The 19,045-nt window shown below is 46.0% G+C and overlaps 1 pseudogene; it reads right to left on the bottom strand.

Annotated features, from left to right (window-relative positions):
- Positions 1–912: 912 nt before the first annotated feature.
- Positions 913–1,859, bottom strand: LOC115643043 (annotated as a pseudogene).
- Between the last annotated feature and the right edge of the window lie 17,186 nt (positions 1,860–19,045).

Raw genomic sequence — 19,045 nt, forward strand, 5'->3', positions numbered from 1 at the left:
GAAAGGGAGATGGAAGGAAGAGATCAGCCCCTAAATGGTGAAGGAGGGGAGGCAAACCCCCCACCACATAAGGTTCATCTAAGGACAGGGGAAAGGAGACACCCCCTGGGTGGGAGCAGTATGGAAGGTGGAGGGGACACAAATGAGAGGGACTTCTTCCCTCCACAGCACCTGTCTCTGCTCTGTAGCTGTGGCAAGGGCTCGGGGCAGTCTGAACAGAGGGCTTCTCCTGCCGTTCCACCCAGGCAGCCCGGGCTCTTCCCCTCCCCCAGCGGTGCCTACTGGGGCTGGAGGCTTGAACTCCTGTCAGATAAATCTGAGACAGCCCAGACTCAGGGCTTCTGCCCCTTCTGCTGAGCTGCTCCACACGAATCACAGGCTGATTCCCACATTCTGTTCATTCCCTCTGAAACACCTGGCACTGGGCACTGTCAGAAGACAGGCTACTGGGCTACTTGGACCACTGGTTTTACCCAGTGTGGCCATTCTGATCTTCTTAATTAGACCCCAGATGTATTTGCCTCCTGCTGCGATCCACTATACCCCACCCCCCTCCCAGAGCTGAGATAGATCCCAGGAGTCCTGATGGGGTCTTTCTCTCTACACAGAGTTAATGACAAGAGCAGGGCATTGGGGAGAAGACACACAGCAGGGTCGAGGCTTGAAAGAAGAGATGGGGCAAGAATGTAATTTCAGGCATTCAGCTAACAGCAATTAGAAAGGTCACAACCCAGTGTAGTGTACATAATCTGACTCCCCAGTTCATCACATTGACACAGAACAGTTAGGACAGGACAGGATTTAATCTCTCTGTCTGTCCAGTACGTGATTCAGGGAAGAGGCCCCAGCATCATGCACCAGCCAACTCTGCATGGAGCTCAATCTGAGAGCCAGAGCACAAGGAGGAAATATTTAGGTCTCTTTACGAGTAAAGAGCTGAAGCAGCCTGTCCTGGATCTGTTTGGTCCTCACCCCATAGATGATGGGGTGTAGCATGGGGGGCACCAGCAGGTACACACAGGTAATGAGAACGAGGAAGTGCAGTGGCACATTGTGGCCAAACCAGTGCGTGAGAGAGGAGAAGAAATCTGGTATGTACAAAGCTAAGATGGCACAAAAATGAGAGATGCAAGTCCCAAAAGTCTTGAGCTGGGCATCCTTTGTGGGGAGGCGGAAGATGACCTGGAGGATCAGAGTATAGGACACAGTGATAAAAAACACATCCATTCTGATCACAGAGAGAAGATCAAACAGGCCATAGTAACTACTGATGCTGAAGTCAGCACAGGCCAGCTTCATCACAGCTATATGCCCACAACAAAAGTGGGGGATGATATTGGTTCTGCAATATGGCCACCACGTCGTCAGGAACGGATAGGGTAATGTGATTATGCCACTGCGCAGCACCACGGGCAGGCCTATTGTGGCCACAGCAGAGTTTGTCAGGATGGTGGAATGTCTCAGGGGATGGCAGATGGCCACGTAGCGATCAAAAGCCATGGCCACGAGCATTCCAGACTCCATCCCTGAGAGGGAGTGAACAAAATACATTTGAGTGAGGCAGTCACTGAAACTGATCTCCCTGGAATTGAACCAGAAGATGCTCAGCATTTTGGACAGGATGGATGTGGACATGACCAGATCGGTGACAGCCAGCATGCAGAGGAAATAGTAATAGGGCCATGGAGGCTCGGCTCCATCTTCACAATGAACAGGATGGTGAAGTTCCCCAGCATGGCTATGGCGAACATAGCACAGAAGGGAATGGAGATCCAGACATGGGCATCCTCCAGGCCAGGAATGCCAAGTAGGATGAAGGTGGAGGGGTTGGTGAAGTTGGCTGTGTTGGAATCTGACATGGAGTAGGGGAGAAAGTGTCCAACTCTGAGGCATAAGGGTGTCTTCTGTATTTAGCGTATGCTCCCCTGACTTTCTGTGTGTTCCCAGGATCTCAGGTGATGGTCACAGTAGAAATGCCTGAATGGAGAGACAAAGTGAATATGAGACACTGCATGCAGTAGTGGAGGCTGTTCTCATGGAAGAAGCAGAGTCACATTAGCTATCCTCCAGACATAGAATCATAGAACTATAGACTATCAGGGTTGGAAGAAACCTTAGGAGATCATCTAGTTCAACCCCCTGCTCAAAGCAGGACCAATCCCCAACTAAATCATCCCAGCCAGGGCTTTGTCAAGCCTGACCTTAAAAACCTCTAAGGAAGGAGATTCCACCACCTCCCTATGTAACCTATTCCAGTGCTTCACCACCCTACTAGTGAAATAGCATTTTCTAACATCCAAACTAAACCTCCCCCACTGCAACCTGAGACCATTGCTCCTTGTTCTGTCATCTGCCAGCACTCGGAACAGCCTAGCTCCATCGTCGTGGGAATCCTCTTCAGGTAGCTGAAGGCTTCTATCAGATCCAAACTCACTCTTCTCTTCTGCAGACTAAATAACCCCAGTTCCCTCAGCCTCTCCTCGTAAGTCATGTGCCCCAGCCCCCTGGTCATTTTCATTACCCTCTGCTGGACTCCCTCCAATTTGTCCACATCCCCTCTGTAGTGGGGGGACCAAAACTGGATGCAATACTCCAGGTATGCTCTAACTAGTGTCTAATAGAGGGGAATAATCACTTCCCTCAATCTGCTGGCAATGCTCCTACTAACACAGCTAAATATGCCATTGGCCTTCTTGGCAACAAGGGCCCACTGCTGATTCATATCTAGCTTCTCGTCCATTGTAATCCCCAGGTCCTTTTTTGCAGAACTGCTGTTTAGTCATTTGGTCTCTAGTCTGTAGCAGTGCATGTGATTCTTCTGTCCAAAGTGCAGGACTCTGCACTTGTCCTTGTTGAACCTCATCAGATTTCTTTTGGCCCAGTCCTCCAATTTGTCTATGTCACTCTGGACCCTATCCCTACCCTCTAGCATACCGACCTATCCCCGCATCTTAGTGTCATCTGCAAACTTGCTGAGGGTGCAATTAATCCCATCATCCAGATCATTAATGAAGATATTGAATAAAGCTAGCTCCAGGAACGACCCCTGGGGCACTCCACTAGATACTGGATGCCAACTAGCCATCTAACCATTGATTACTAGCCATTGAGCCTGACAATCTAGCCACTTTATAGTCCATTCCTCCAACCCAATCCTTTTTAACTTGCTGGCAAGAAAACAAGGAAGACAAAGCCTGAGTTGAATTATAGTAAAGACGTCCATTCCCTCAAGCCCTGCACTGTTTAAGAAAATTGCAATTTTCTGCTGGTCTCCTTTCTCAGCAAACCCAGCTTCTTCAATAGATATATCTCAAAACTCTGCCTCAATCTCCTCCCGGAGTCTGCTGCATTGCCCGAGAGTTTCAGCTCCCTGGGGGCTTCCAGTTCTCCATCTCCAGGGTGACTCCTTCCCCACAGCCCTGTTGCCTTTGCCCTCGCCTCTGGTCTCCCCTCTGGTACCAGGGGTTGTCCTGGGAATTCATGAGAAGGAGGCTCAGTCTGCACTCGACAGAGGGAGGTGTGATTGGAACTTAAGTAGGTTACAAAAGCTAACGGAGAGTCACGCGCTCCCAGTTGTGTGTCTGCTGCAGCTGCCACTCAATGGCCTTTTCTCGATCGCCCCAGTCTAGTTCCCCGAACACGTGATCTGCTCTTAATGGCCCAGGACACACTTCCAACAGCCAGGGCAGGGCTGTGAATTTCAGCTGTCTCACACCCACCCAGCAGCCTATGGAACCACCCGTTCTTAGTGCTGCTCCTCCCCCATCTCCCGCCTGCCCCCTCTCTGGTGTGTTACACACAGTAGCTGGGTCTTGTCTGAATTTGATTTCTAAGCTCATTGGGGCACGGACGGTTTCTGCTTCCAGGTTTGTGAAGGGCCCAGCACAAGGGGCCCTGAACTGGAGCGGGGCCTGTGCAGGCTTCCACAATTCAGACAATAATAATAAATTATAGATACAGTGATCCAGCCAAATCAAGGCCTAGCCCCTTCCCCCACTTTGCCTGATTGGTTTGCAAAGTCTTATTCTGCATGGAACATTCGATTTCAATTCCCCCTGGGAGAGACTGGGAGGAAATGAACTGAGAGGGAGGGAACAAACCCAGTGCAAACACTGATCCAGTCTCTATCCTTCCCATAGAGCCCCCCTTTGTTCCACAGCAGCATTTTTGGGGGTGGAGAGGGAGGCATCTGTGCCCAGGACAGGCCCCCGGCTGCCCTCCGTCCATGGGAACATTCTGTTGGTGTTGGTTTTATAAGTCTGTTCCCCTGAAGTGACCCCATTGACTATGATGCGCTGGCAGGTTTCTGAGGGGCAGTGGAAGTGCAGTCCCAGAGTTCACACCTCACAGGAGCAGGGAACTTACAAACTCCAGCTAGTTCTGAAAACCTCAGATTCACCTTCAGAGGATGGCTAAGGCTCAGGATCCCCCTGCCAGACTTTCGTCTGTGTCCCACACAATGAACAGCCCCTGCCAGAGCAGGAAGCCGTTTCCCTCTTGGTGTGACAGAGAGACCGTGGTTATGGCGGGGAAGTCAGGACTCCTGGGTTCTGTCTGTCATCCTGCCACTCAATCTCTCTGATATCTTGGCCAAGTCACCTCTTGCTGTGCCTCACTTTCCTATCTGTATAATGGAGATATGTTCATAGTGACTTTCCTGTGTTAGTTATTTTGAAGATCCTTCAGAGAAAGGTGCTGCACAGTTTGATAGTCATTACTGATGAGAATTATTGATCTTTGATCCCTTAGCAACAGTCCAGTATGGAGAAAGTGTTTGTATCTTCCCTAAGTCATCTGTCTCCAGATCTGTCTGTCTACTACCTACCCATCCCTCCTGAGCATTTACAGGGTTTCAGACCCTATGGAGACTGAGACGCTATCCCTAATTTTCTTCCTAATTGACTAGAAGTTTTTAAATATACAAAAAAAAAAAAAAAAACACAGAGCAGCCAATTCCTCTTGGCCTCAGCACAGAGCCCCAGAGTTCTCATCTCCCTTAGGGAAAGTCTCTTAATTGCTGTTTACTCCTAAAGCTGGATAAAGAGCACAGCACAGAGCTATATTATATATGCTGCACACCTCTGTGTCAGCTCTCGGTGTGGGATGCTGCTGCAGATGCTGGGGTGAGAGAGGGGTGGGACACGGACACCTGAGAGGGATTCTCAGGGAAGACACTTCCATCTCAGGATTCACAGGTACCCATCTCTTGCTCAGGAGCTCTCCTGGTCTACAAACCCTGTACAACGTGGGTGTGATGGGACAGAGAATAGGTCTGGGGTCCTTTCAGATCTGCACAGCAGTTAAACAACCCAAGGCCCTTGCCAGAGGTGATGCATTTTGTTTTCCTGGGTCTAGCTCATCAAATGCTTAAGACCAATCGATATGCCTGCCCTGACCTCTGCATTGTAACCATTGTGCCAGTCTTTGGGCCATCCACAAATTTGATCTGCACTGATTTTATATTTCCTTCCATATCTGGATGACTGGAAAAAGGCTACTGCAGTGCTCATATTTTAAAAAGGGAAGGAGGAGAATCCGGGGAACTACAGGCCAGTCAGCCTCACCTCAGTCCCTGGAAAAATCATGGAGCAGATCCTCAAGGAATCAATTATGAGCCACTTGGAGGACAGGAAAGTGGTCGGGAACAGTCAGCATGGATTCACCAAGGGCAAGTCATGCCTGACTAACCTAATTGCCTTCTATGAGGAGATAACTTGGTCTGTGGATGAGGGGAAAGCAGTGAATGTGTTCCTTGACTTTAGCAAAGCTTTTGATACGGTCTCCCACAGTGTTCTTGCCAGCAAGTTAAATAAGTATGGGCTGGATGAATGGACTATAAGGTGGATAGAAAGCTGGCTAGATTGTCAGGCTCGATGGGTAGTGATCAATGGTTCCATGCCTAGTTGGCAGCCAGTTTCAAGTGGAGTGCTCCAGGGGTTGGTCCTGGGGCCGGTTTTGTTCAATATCTTCATTAATGATCTTGAGGATGGGTGGACTGCACTCTCAGTAAGTTTGCAGATGATACTAAACTGGGAGGAATGGTAGATATGCTGGAGGGTAGGGATAGGATACAGAGGGACCTAGACAAATTAGAGGATTGGGACAAAAGAAACCTGATGAGGTTCAACAAGGACAAGTGCAGAGTCCTGCACTTAGAATGGAAGAATTCCATGCACTGTTACAGACTAGAGACCGAATGGCTAGGAAGCAGTTTTGCAGAAAGGACCTAGAGGTTACAGTGGACAAGAAGCTGGATATGAGTCAACAGTGTGTGCTTGTTGCAAAGAATGCTAATAGCATTTTGGGCTGTATAAGTAGGGGCATTGCCAGCAGATCAAGGGACGTTGTTATTCCCCATTATTCGACATTGGTGAGGCCTCATCTGGAGTACTGTGTCCAGTTTTGGGCCTCATATTACAAGAAGGATGTGGAAAAACTGGAGAGAGTCCAGCAGAGGGCAACAAAAATGATTATAGGGCTGGAGCACATGATTTATGAGGAGAGGCTGAGGGAACTGGGATTGTTTAGTCTGCAGAAGAGAAGAATGAGGTGGGGATTTGATAGCTGCTTTCAACTACCTGAAAGGGGGTTCCAAAGAGGATGGATCTAGACTGTTCTCAGTGGTAGCAGATGACAGAACAAGGAGCAATGGTCTCAAGTTGCAGTGGGGGAGGTTTAGGTTGGATATTAGGAAAAACATTTTCACTAGGAGGGTGGTGAAGCTCTGGAATGGATTCCCTAGGGAGGTTGTGGAATCTCCTTCCTTAGAGATTTTTAAGGGCAGGCTTGACAAAGCCCTGGCTGGGATGATTTACTTGGGGACTGGTCCTGCTTTGAGCAGGAGGTTGGACTAGATACCTCCTGAGGTCCCTTCCAACCCTGATATTCTATGATTCTATGATCACTGATGAAAATATTGAATAGCATCAAACCTAGAACTGATCCCTGCAGATCCCAACTAGGAACAGCCCCATTCACTGACAATGGCCCATTGACAACTGCTTTGTTAGATATAGCAGCTAAGAGTCCTGTGGCACCTTATAGACTAACAGACGTATTGGAGCATGAGATTTTGTGGGAGAATACCCACTTCATCAGATGACATGCATCCGACGAAGTGAGTGATCATCCCCAAAAGCTCATGCTCCAATACGTCTGTTAGTCTATAAGGTGCCACAGGACTCTCTGCTGCTTTTACAGATCCAGACTAACACTGCTAGCACCCTGATACTTGTTTCTTAGATATGTCAGTTAGTCAGTTTTTAGTCCATTTTACATGTGCTATACTGATATTGTAGAGTGTTTATATTTTTATCTGAATGTTTTCTCCTACTAAATCAAATGTCTCCAAGAAATCAAAAGCTATTGCATCTCCATGGTTCCCTTGTTCAGACAAGCGTTTATTCTCATTAAAGGCTGAAATCAATTTTATTTGACAAGATCTCTACCTGTAAAGGGTTAAAAAGTCTCAGTGCTGTGCATGGGTAAAAGGGAGTGGCCAAAAGAGCCAGTGGGAAGGCTAGAACTTTTAAAATTGAAAAATAACTCCCCTCTTGTCTCTCCGTTGTTGTTCTCAGGGAGAGGTGGACAAGGCAGAGCTAGGATGTAAGAATCTTGGGCCAGGGATGGATAAATCATCAGTATCATACCTAGAAACTCCTCATTTGAAACCCCAGATATGTAAGTAGATCAAGAAATGTCTAGAAAAATGCGATCAGGTTTATCCCTTTCATTTTTTTATGACTTGTGAACTCCTCTGTGCTAACCCCAAGGGCTTTTGTTTTGCTTGAGACCTGTAAGCTGGACCTCAAGAAAGCTCTTCTTGGTGCTTAACCCTTGTAGTTACTCTTAAAATCTAGCAAACGCCTCACTTCCCAGGGGTATTTTCTTTCTTATTTTATTAATAAAATTTACCTTTATTATAACAGAATTGGATTTTTGTGTCTTAAGAGGTTTTGCACATGGTATTTAATTAGCTGGAGCCAACAGCTGATTTCCATTTTTATTTTCTCAGCTCTTTCCCGGAGGGAGGGGTGAAGGGGCTTGAGGGTGTTAGGGGGCTTATTCCTTCACCCTCTCACTTCCGTGGTCCTTCTCGCGTGAACAGAGACCAACAATACCCCAAGTCCAAAGGCACAAACAATTCAATGTTTATTGGGGTGAACTTCCAGCAAGTATGATTCCAGTTTCACTCCTCAGTGTCCCCCTTCCCAGCTCTGACACCACAGAGCCTTGCCTATGTCCCTGTTCCTGTTCCCATCCCCTGTTCCCATTTTCCCCTTTAGCAAAACATGATCGCAATTCCCCCACCGCCAGTCCCTGTTCCAATTACCCCCCATGACTTCCTGACTGATTGCAGACTATTTAGTAAAACTTGAGTGCTGCTTAGCTAGACCTTAACCAATCATTTTCCTGACATTTAACTAACCAATCCTAACATACCGTAACATGGTTATTTAACCAATTATATCCCACTATCTTCATTGATTTACAGCCAGCAAAATTAATTATACAGCAGGCAGAAACAATCACAGAACCAGAGACTATGCAAATAGACATACAAAACAATACAGAAGTGAGGATTCCACAACTATATCTGTACAGACATAAGGGTTTTCCAGCTGTGTCTACTGATCAGTGAGTTCTTACCAGACAGAAAACTATCAAACTAAATTTCCTTTTACATCTTCTAGGCTCTTCCTTTTCTCTGGAGGTGATGGAATATCAGCACAGGATTGTATTCCTAACAGCCCAATAGAACTTTATTTCAATGTGACTAGTTTGGTATGTGAGGACGTGACCATATGCTTCCCAGTTTATGGCTGCCTTTGCTGCTTAGCCTAAGAACCAGGTCTCAGACAGTCACAGTGAGAGAAGGCCCTTACACATACAGAGAGTGATTTTGATTTTGATTTTTATACCTCTGTCATAGGTTTCACCCCTACTCTGAACTCTAGGGTACAGATGTGGAGATCTGTATGAGAACCGCTAAGATGAATTACCAGTTTAGATCTGGTTTTGCTGCCAGCACCCAAATATTTGAGTCATTTGGGAGACTCTGTCTTCTCCCCCAGAATACCTCCCTCCCCAGTACTATAACCCTTCCCTGGGTAGCCTTGGGAGACTCCTCCAGCAATTCCCTGGTGAACACCAATCCAACCCTTGGATCTTAAAGCAAGGAGGAATTACTCATCTGCCCCCTTTCTCCACACCCCCCACCAATTCCTGGTGAGTCCAGATCCAACCCTTTTGGATCTTAACTAAGGAAAAAATCAATCAGGTTCTTAAGAATAAGACTTTTAATTAAAGAAAGAAAGGTGAAAGAAAAACCTCTGAGATTAGCATACCAGCTACTCTCACAGACAACAGATTCAGAACACAGAGGATGTTCCCCTGGGCAAAACCTTAGATACACAAAAGAAATCCCAATTTGATGATTCCTCTAATTGAGCCTTCCTGGGCTGTCAAAGAGGTTTTGCGCTTGGGTGGTGGCAGCATCTACCAATCTCTCAAGGTAAGAGAAAAGCTGTAACTTTGGGAGATTAATATAAGCCTAGAGTGGCAAGTATTAATTTTTAAAATCCTCGCGGGCCCCCACCTTCTGCACTTGAAGTGCCAGATTGGGGAATTAGCCATGATAGCTTTCTCTGCCCACCCGCATTGCCTCTGTCCTGCTTGGATACAACTTCAGCCAGCTGTTCCTGCCAAGAACTGGGCTATTCTGGTGAGAGTGGTGTAGTCGTACGGGAAGGATCGGAGGAGCTTGGTGTGACCTGCATATTTCAGTGACCTGCTGGTGTTTGAGTCCATGTTGTGTGACCAGTTCCCATAGTGGTTTAATGGAGATGTTGAAAAGTCACACAGGGAGAACTGATCCTTGTAGGACTCTGCCAGGGATGGGTCTAGTGCTGGAGATGCAGTTTCCCATTGCCGTTAATTGTGTTTGTGACGGTGTATCCCATAAGGCTTCATGGGAATATGCTTATGACTGTACATGTAATATAACTGGAATATGTTTTATGTTACATATGCCATGTAACATATCTCTGTAAAGGTTATGATCTACTGAATCTATTAATCCTATTTGTATGCATGTATCATTTTTGTATTTGAAGTTATGAATATTAGCTGAGTAAAGCAATTGGTCAGCTTCCAGAGACAGGAATGTGCAAATTAAGTGCCTAATCAAGAGGCACTTAAGGGATAATGGCTCTTGGGAGGCTCCAATCCACATATGAAGTCTACATGAGTACGTTTTGCTGCCTGCAAAAATTGAGTCAAGCATAGACATGTGACTTGCCCATGTGACTCCAAAACTCCATCTTGTAGCTGGACTGTGCATAGGAGTGAGGAGGGGGTCTCCATCCACAAGAGAAAGTCTATTTAAGCCCATGGGAGACCCCTCCATTTGGTCTTCAGCCGGCTAAAGAGAGAGCCTCTCCACCCCCAAGGATACCTGAAAGAAAATGGAAGAAAGGACAGTGACTGCAAGGGGTGGGAATGATTGCTGGACCCAGACTAGAAGGAGACTAGTCCGTAAAAGGAAGCTTATTGGAACTGGTGAGGTTTTTATCTGTATTCAGCTTTCTTAGACATAGACTTGCGTGTTCTATTTTATTTTGCTTGGCAATTCATTTTGTTCTGACTGCTATTACTTGGAACCACTTAAATCTTACTTTCTGTATTTAATTAAATTACTTTTTACTTATTAATGACCCCAGAAAATGTATTAATACCTGGGGGGAGGGGGGGCAAACAGCTGTGGATATCTCTCTCACAGAGAGATGCATCTGAGGAAGTGGGTATTCACCCACGAAAGCTCATGCTCCAAAACGTCTGTTAGTCTATAAGGTGCCACAGGATTCTTTGCTACTTTTACAGATCCAGACTAACACGGCTACCCTCTGATACTCTCTCACAGTGTTATAGAGGGTGAAAAATTTATGAATTTACCCTGTATAAGCTTTATACAGGGTAAAACGGATTTCTTTCGGTTTAGACCCCATTGGGAGTTGAGCACCTGAGTGTTAAAGACAGGGACACTTCTATGTGCTGCTTTCAGTTAAGTCTGCAGCTTTGGGGCACGTGGTGCAGACCCTGGGTCTGTGTCGGAGCAGACTGGTGTGTCTGGCTCAGTAAGACAGGGTGCTGGGGGCCTGAGATGGCAGGGAAGGCAAGGGCAGAAGTAGTCTCGGCACAGCAAGTGTCAACTCCTAAGGGCGGTTCTGTTATTCAACCCTTCAAAGGGTGAATCCCTCCAAGAAGGATTCAGACCATTAGGTGAGACAACAGTATCTCATTGCCAACAGTGACAAATAATGCCAAGAGGTCCAGGAGGCTGAGCATGCGTCTCTGTCCTCTGTTCATTGACAGGAGATCATCCATTACTCATAGACTCATAGACTCCAGGACTGGAAGGGACCTCAAGAGGTCATCGAGTCCAGTCCCCTGCCCTCATGGCAAGACCAAATATTGTCTAGACCATCCCTAATAGACATTTAACTAACCTACTCTTAAATATCTCCAGCGATGGAGATTCCACAACTTCCCTAGGCAATCTATTCCAGTGTTTAACTACCCTGACAGTTAGGAACTTTTTCCTAATGTGCAACCTAAATCTCACTTGCTGCAGTTTAAGCCCATTGCTTCTTGTTCTATCATTGGAGGCTAAGGTGAACAAGTTTTCTCCCTCCTCCTGATGACACCCTTTTAGATACCTGAAAACTGCTATCATGTCCCCTCTCAATCTTCTCTTTTCCAAACTAAACAAGCCCAATTCCTTCAGCCTTCCTTCATAGGTCATGTTCTCAAGACCTTTAATCATTCTTGTTGCTCTTCTCTGGACCCTCTCCAACTTCTCCACATCTTTCTTGAAATGCAGTGCCCAGAACTGGACACAATACTCCAGCTGAGGCCTGACCAGCGCAGAGTAAAGCGGAAGAATGACTTCTCGTGTCTTGTTTACAACACATCTGTTAATGCATCCAAGAATCACGTTTGCTTTTTTTGCAACAGTATCACACTGTTGACTCATATTAAGCTTGTGGTCCACTATGACCCCTAGATCTCTTTCTGCCATACTCCTTCCTAGACAGTCTCTTCCCATTCTGTATGTGTGAAACTGATTGTTCCTTCCTAAGTGGAGCACTTTGCATTTATCTTTATTGAACTTCATCCTGTTTACCTCAGACCATTTCTCCAATTTGTCCAGATCATTTTGAATTTTGACCCTGTCCTCCAAAGCAGTTGCAATCCCTCCCAGTTTGGTATCGTCCACAAACTTAATAAGCGTACTTTCTATGCCAACATCTAAATCGTTGATGAAGATATTGAACAGAGCCGGTCCCAAAACAGACCCCTGCGGAACCCCACTTGTTATACCTTTCCAGCAGGATTGGGAGCCATTAACAACTACTCTCTGAGTATGGTTATCCAGCCAGTTATGCACTCACCTTAGAGAAGCCCCATCTAAATTGTACTTTCCTAGTTTATCTATAAGAATATCATGCTAGACCGTATCAAATGCCTTACTAAAGTCTAGGTATATCACATCCACCGCTTCTCCCTTATCCACAAGGCTCGTTATCCTATCAAAGAACGCTATCAGATTAGTTTGACACGATTTGTTCTTTACAAATCCATGCTGGCTATTCCCTATCACCTTACCACCTTCCAAGTGTTTGCAGATGATTTCTTTAATTACCTGCTCCATTATCTTCCCTGGCACAGAAGTTAAACTAACTGGTCTGTAGTTTCCTGGGTTGTTTTTATTTCCCTTTTTATAGATGGGCACTATATTTGCCCCCTTCCAGTCTTCTGGAATCTCCCCCATCTCCCATGATTTCCCAAAGATAATAGCTAGAGGCTCAGATACCTCTTCTATTAAGTCCTTGAGTATTCTAGGATGCATTTCATCAGGCCCTGGTGACTTGCAGGCATCTAACTTTTCTAAGTGATTTTTTTACTTGCTCTTTTTTTATTTTACCTTCTAAACCTACCCTCTTCCCGTAAGCATTCACTATATTAGACATTCCTTCAGACTTCTCAGTGAAGACCGAAACAAAGAAGTCATTAAGCATCTCTGCCATTTCCAAGTCTCCCGTTACTGTTTCCCCCTCCTTACTGAGCAGTGGGCCTACCCTGTGTCATAACCTAGTCCCAGATTTGGACCTTAGCGTCCAAAATATGGGGTTAGTATGAAAACCTCCAAGCTTAGTTACCAGCTTGGACCTGGTAAAGCTGCCACCACCCAAAAAATTAGAGTGCTTTGGGGCACTCTAGTCCCCCCAAACCTTCCCTGGGGACCCAAGACCCAAATCCCTTGAGTCTCACAACAAAGGGAAATAAACCTTTTCCCTTCCTCCCTCCAGGTGTTCCTGGAGAGATACACAAAAGCAAGTTCCGTGAATCTAAACAGAGGGATTCCACCCTCCCCGTTTCCAGCCTTGGAAAACAGAAGTACCGAGAGCTAATCTCTCTTCCCCCCTCACCCAGAGGGAATGCAAAGTCAGGCTAGTAAATCTAACACACACAGATTTCCTCCTGACTTCTTCCTCCCACCAATTCCCTGGTGAGCACAGACTCAATTCCCTGGAGTTCCCCACTGAAGAAAAACTCCAAAAGGTCTTAAAAAGAAAGCTTCATGTAAAAAGAAAGAAAAATACATAAAAATGGTCTCTCTGTATTAAGGTGACAAATACAGGGTCAATTGCTTAAAAGAAATATTGAATAAACAGCCTTATTCAAAAAGAATACAATTCAAAACATTCCAGCAACTATACCATGTAAATACAAAAGAAAACAATAGAAACCTTACTGCCTTACTATATGGTACTTACAACTTGGAAACAGAAGATTAGAAAGCAGGAAACAGAAATCCTCTCATAGCCGAGAGAGAGACAGGCACAAGACAAAAAACAAAGGACCCACACACAAACTTCCCTCCACCCAGATTTGAAAAAGTCTTGTTTCCTGATTGGTCCTCTGGTCAGGTGTTTCAGGTTACTTCTTTCCAGGTGTAAGAGACATTAACCCTTAGCTATCTGTTTATGACACCCTGTCCTTGGTCTTCCTCTTGCTTCTAATGTATTGATAAAAGTCTTCTTGTTTCCCTTTATTCCCATAGTTAGTTTGAGTTCATTTTGTGCCTTTGCCTTTCTAATCTTGCCTCTGCATTCCTGTGTTATTTGCCTATATTCATCCTTTGTAATCTGACCTAGTTTCCATTTTTTATATGACACCTTTTTATTTTGTAGGTCATGCAAGATCTCATGGTTAAGCCAAGGTGGTCTTTTGCCACATTTTCTATCTTTCCTAACCATCGGAATAGCTTGCTTTTGGGCCCTTAATACTGTGCCTTGGAAAAACTGCCAACTCTCCTCAGTTGTTTTTCCCCTCAGTCTTGATCCCCATGGGACCTTGCCTATCAGCTCTCTGAGCTTACCAAAATCCGCCTTCCTGAAATCCATTGTCTCTATTCTGCTGTACTCCCTTCTACCCTTCCTTAGAATTGCAAACTCTATGATTTCATGATCACTTTCACCCAAGCTTCCTTTTACTTTCAAATTCTCAACGAGTTCCTCCCTATTTGTTAAAATCAAGTCTAGAACAGCTTCCCCCCAGTAGCTTTTTCAGCTTTCTGAAATAAAAAGTTGTCTGCAATGCAGTCCAGGAACTTATTGGATAGTCTGTGCCTCGCGGTGTTATTTTCCCAACATATATCTGGATAGTTGAAGTCCCCCATCACCACCAAATCTTGGGCTTTGGATGATTTTGTTAGTTGTTTGAAAAAAGCCTCATCCACCTCTTCCACCTGATTAGGTGGCCTGTAGTAGACTCCCAGCACGACATCACCCATGTTTTTTACCCCTTTTAGCCTAACCCAGAGACTCTCAACACTTCCGTCTCCTATGTCCATCTCCACCTCAGTCCAAGTGTGTACATTTTTAATGTATAAGGCAACACCTCCTCCCTTTTTCCCCTGTCTATCCTTCCTGAGCAAACTATACCCATCCACACCAACATTCCAGTCATGTGTATTATCCCACCAAGTTTCAGTAATGCCAACAATGTCATAGTTGTATTTATTTATTAGCACTTCCAGTTCTTCCTGCTTATTACCCATACTTCTTGCATTTGCATATAGGCATCTAAGATACTGGTTTGATCTTGCCTCCCAGCTTTGCCCTGACGCTCCTTCCTCACTGCCATTATAGCCCGTGCTCCCTCCTGTTTCCAACCCATCTCCCAGGTCTTGTTCCCCACTTACCTGTGGGGTTTGCTCCTGTCCCCGTCGAACCTAGTTTAAAGCCCTCCTTACAAGGTTAGCCAGTCTGTGTGCAAATAAGGCCTTTCCCCTCCTCGAAAGGTGAACGCCATCTCTGCCGAGCAGTCCTTCCTCGAATAGCATCCCATGGTCGAGGAAGCCAAAGCCCTCCTGGCGACACCATCTTCGCAGCCAGGCATTCACCTCCACCATGCATATGTCTCTGCCTGGGCCCCTACCTTTGACAGGAAGAATCGAAGAGAATACCACCTGTGCTCCAAACTCCTTAACCCGTACTCCCAGAGCCCTGTAGTCACTCTTGATCTGCTCAGTGTCACACCTCACAGTATCATTTGTGCCCACATGGATGAGTAGCATGGGGTAGTAGTCAGAAGGCCGGATAATCCTCTATATCATGGGAAGTGGATAGCGATTGCTAGAAATTGGAAGTTATGAAGTATGGAAAATCATAGAATATTAGGGTTGGAAGGGACCTCAGGAGGTCATCTAGTCCAACCCCCTGTTCAAAGCAGGATCAATCCCCAACTAAATCATCCCAGCCAGGGCTTTGTCAAACCTGACCTTAAAAACCTCTAAGGAAGGAGATTCCACCACCTCCCTAGGGAACCCATTCCAGTGCTTCACCACCCTTCTTGTGAAAACATTTTTCCTAATATCCAACCTAAACCTCCCCCACAGCAACTTGAAACCATTGCTCCTTTTTCTGTCATCTGGTACCACTGGGAACAGTCTAGATCCATCCTCTTTGGAACCCCCTTTCAGGTAGTTGAAAGCAGCTTATCAAATCCCGCCTCATTCTTCTCTTCTGCAGACTAAACAATCCCAGTTCCCTCAGCCTCTTCTCATAAGTCATGTTCTCCAGCCCCCTAATCATTTTTGTTGCCCTCCACTGGTATCTTTCCAATTTTTCCACATCCTGCTTGTAGTGTGGGGCCCAAAATTGGACACAGTACTCCAGATGAGGCCTTGCCAATGTCTCTCACTTCTCCCAGTTTAGAGTCATCTGCAAAATTGCTGAGGGTGCAGTCCATGCCATCCTCTAAATAATTAATGAAGACATTGAACAAAACTGGTCCCAGGACCAACTCCTGGGGCACTCTGTTGATACCGGCTGCCAACTGGACTTGAAGCCGTTGATCACTACCTCTTGAGTCCAATGAACCAGTCAGCTTTCTATCCACCTTATAGTTCAATCATCCAGCCCATACATACAGATACAAAGCACCAGACACACAGCGGTTTGGTTTGTGCACTGAAGGACGCTGGGAGTGTTATGTAGAGAGACGTAGGGGTGCACAAAGAATCACAGGGAGTCTGGTTCATTTCCTATCTGGGGCATTGAGCAGCAAGCGCCATTGAGCTTTGAATTTCCTGTGTTCCTGTCACCCTGCCCAGACCCAAAATGTGGCACCCAGGGTGTGACAAGGACTCAGAATGAGTCCCACACAAATATTGTCCTTGCAGGGGACCGTAGAGAGATTTGTAGATTATGTGCCCAGGAAGGACCCTGTTCTGTCCTCCTGTATTACACAGACCATAGCACTGCCCTGGATGAATTCCTCTTTGGACTAGAGCAGATCTTTGTGAAAAACATCCCATCTCATATGAAACATGGCCAGTCATGGAGACACTCCATGATCCTTGCTCAGCTATTCCAATGGTCAATTACCTTCAGTGTTAAAAATTTCCACTTTGTCACTAGTCTCAGTTTCTTCAACCACCAAGCACTGACTCTTGTTTGACTGTTGATTGCTAGCTTTAAGAGCCTCCTATTATCAAATTTCTGTTCCCAATTATTAGTGCTGATAGAATGCAATCACTTCACTCCATAATCTTCTCCTCGTTAAGAGACTGAGCTCATTGAATTCGTGGGGCAGCCTTGCTCTGTCCCCAAGAAAGTTCTGACTTCTGCACAGATGAGCTTTACCCCTGCTGTCGAGAGCCCCATTGTGCCAGACAAGTGCTGCTGCTGGAACTTTAGGGTCTGTGAGTCCCCAGGCCATTGAGCACCATGAAGATGAGGACCAAGACCTTCAACTTATCTTTGAAAACTCATGGTGATTGGGGGAGATCCTGAATGACTGGAAAAAGGCTACTGTAGTGCCCATCTTTAAAAAAGGGAAGAAGGAGGATCCGCGGAACTATAGGCCAGTCAGCCTCAGCTCAGTCCCTGGAAAAATCATGGAGCAGGTCCTCAAGGAATCAATTCTGAAGCACTTAGGGGAGAGGAAAGTGATCAGGAACAGTCAGCATGGATTCACCAAGGGCAAGTCATGCCTGACTAACCTAATTGCCTTCTATGAGGAGATAACTTGGTCTGTGGATGAGGGGAAAGTAGTGGATGTGTTATTCCTTGACTTTAGCAAAGTTTTTGATACGGTCTCCCACAGTATTCTTGCCGGCAAGTTAAATAAGTATGGGCTGGATGAATGAACTATAAGGTGGATAGAATGCAATCAGTTCACTCGGGGGGAGGGATAGCTCAGTGGTTTGATCATTGGCTTGCTAAAGCCAGAGTTGTGAGTTCAATCCTTGAGGAGGCCATTTAGGGATCTGGGGCAAAAATCTGTCAGGGGATTAGTCCTGCTCTGAGAAGCAGGTTGGACTAGATGACCTCCTGACATCCCTTCCAACTCTGTGATTCTATGATAGAAAGCTGGCTTGATTGTCGGGCTCAACAGGTAGTGATCAATGACTCCATGTTGACAGCCGATTTCAGGTGGACTGCACTCTCAGTAAGTTTGCATATGACATTGAAGTGGGAGGAAACCTGATGAGGTTCAACAAGGAGAAGTGCAGACTCCTGCATTTAGGGTGGAAGAATCCCATGCACTGCTACAGACTAGGGACCGAGTGGCTAGGCAGCAGTTCTGCAGAAAAGGACCTAGGGGTTACAGTGGACAAGAAGCTGGATATGAGTCAACAGTGTGCGCTTGTTGCCAAGAAGCTTAATGGCATTTTGGGCTGTATAAGTAGGGGCATTGCCAGCAGATCAAGGGACATGATAATTCCTGTGTATTAAACATTGGTGAGGCCACATCTGGAGTACTGTGTCCAGTTTTGGGCCCCACACTACAAGAAGGATGTGGAAAAATTGGAAAGAGTCCAGCGGAGGGCAACAAAAATGATTAGGGGGCTGGAGCACATGACTTATGAGGAGAAGCTGAGGGAACTGGGATTGTTAGTCTGCAGAAGAGAAGAATGAGGGGGGATTTGATAGCCGCTTTCAACTACCTGAAAGGGGGTTCCAAAGAGGATGGATCTAGACTGTTCTCAGTGGTACCAGATGACCGAACAAGGAGTAATGGTCTCAAGTTGCGGTGGGGGAGGTTTAGGTTGGATATTAGGAAAAACATTTTCACTAGGAGGGTTAAGCACTGGAATGGGTTCCCTAGGGAGGTGGTGGAATCTCCTTCCTTAGAGGTTTTTAAGGCCCAGCTTGACAAAGCCCTGGCTGGGATGATTTAGTTGGGGTTGGTCCTGCTTTGAGCAGGGGGTTGGACTAGAAGATCTCCTGAAGTCCCTTTTAACCCTGATATTCTATGATTTCAGCAAAACTTATTCTATGTATAAGTCACATAGTGAATTACAAAGGAAAGGGAGAGATGAACAGTTTTGCATGACTCGGGGGAGAGAAAGAGAGAGATGGGATGAAACCCACTAGAACAGGGTGTGACTGGTTCCCTCATTGGGACCCCTGTGGGACAGTCACTTAATGTGCTGAGATACCACTGAGCCTGATCCTTCTGCCAGCCTGGG

The sequence above is a fragment of the Gopherus evgoodei genome, unplaced genomic scaffold (genome assembly GCF_007399415.2).
Source record: "Gopherus evgoodei ecotype Sinaloan lineage unplaced genomic scaffold, rGopEvg1_v1.p scaffold_49_arrow_ctg1, whole genome shotgun sequence".
Taxonomy (NCBI): domain Eukaryota; kingdom Metazoa; phylum Chordata; order Testudines; family Testudinidae; genus Gopherus; species Gopherus evgoodei.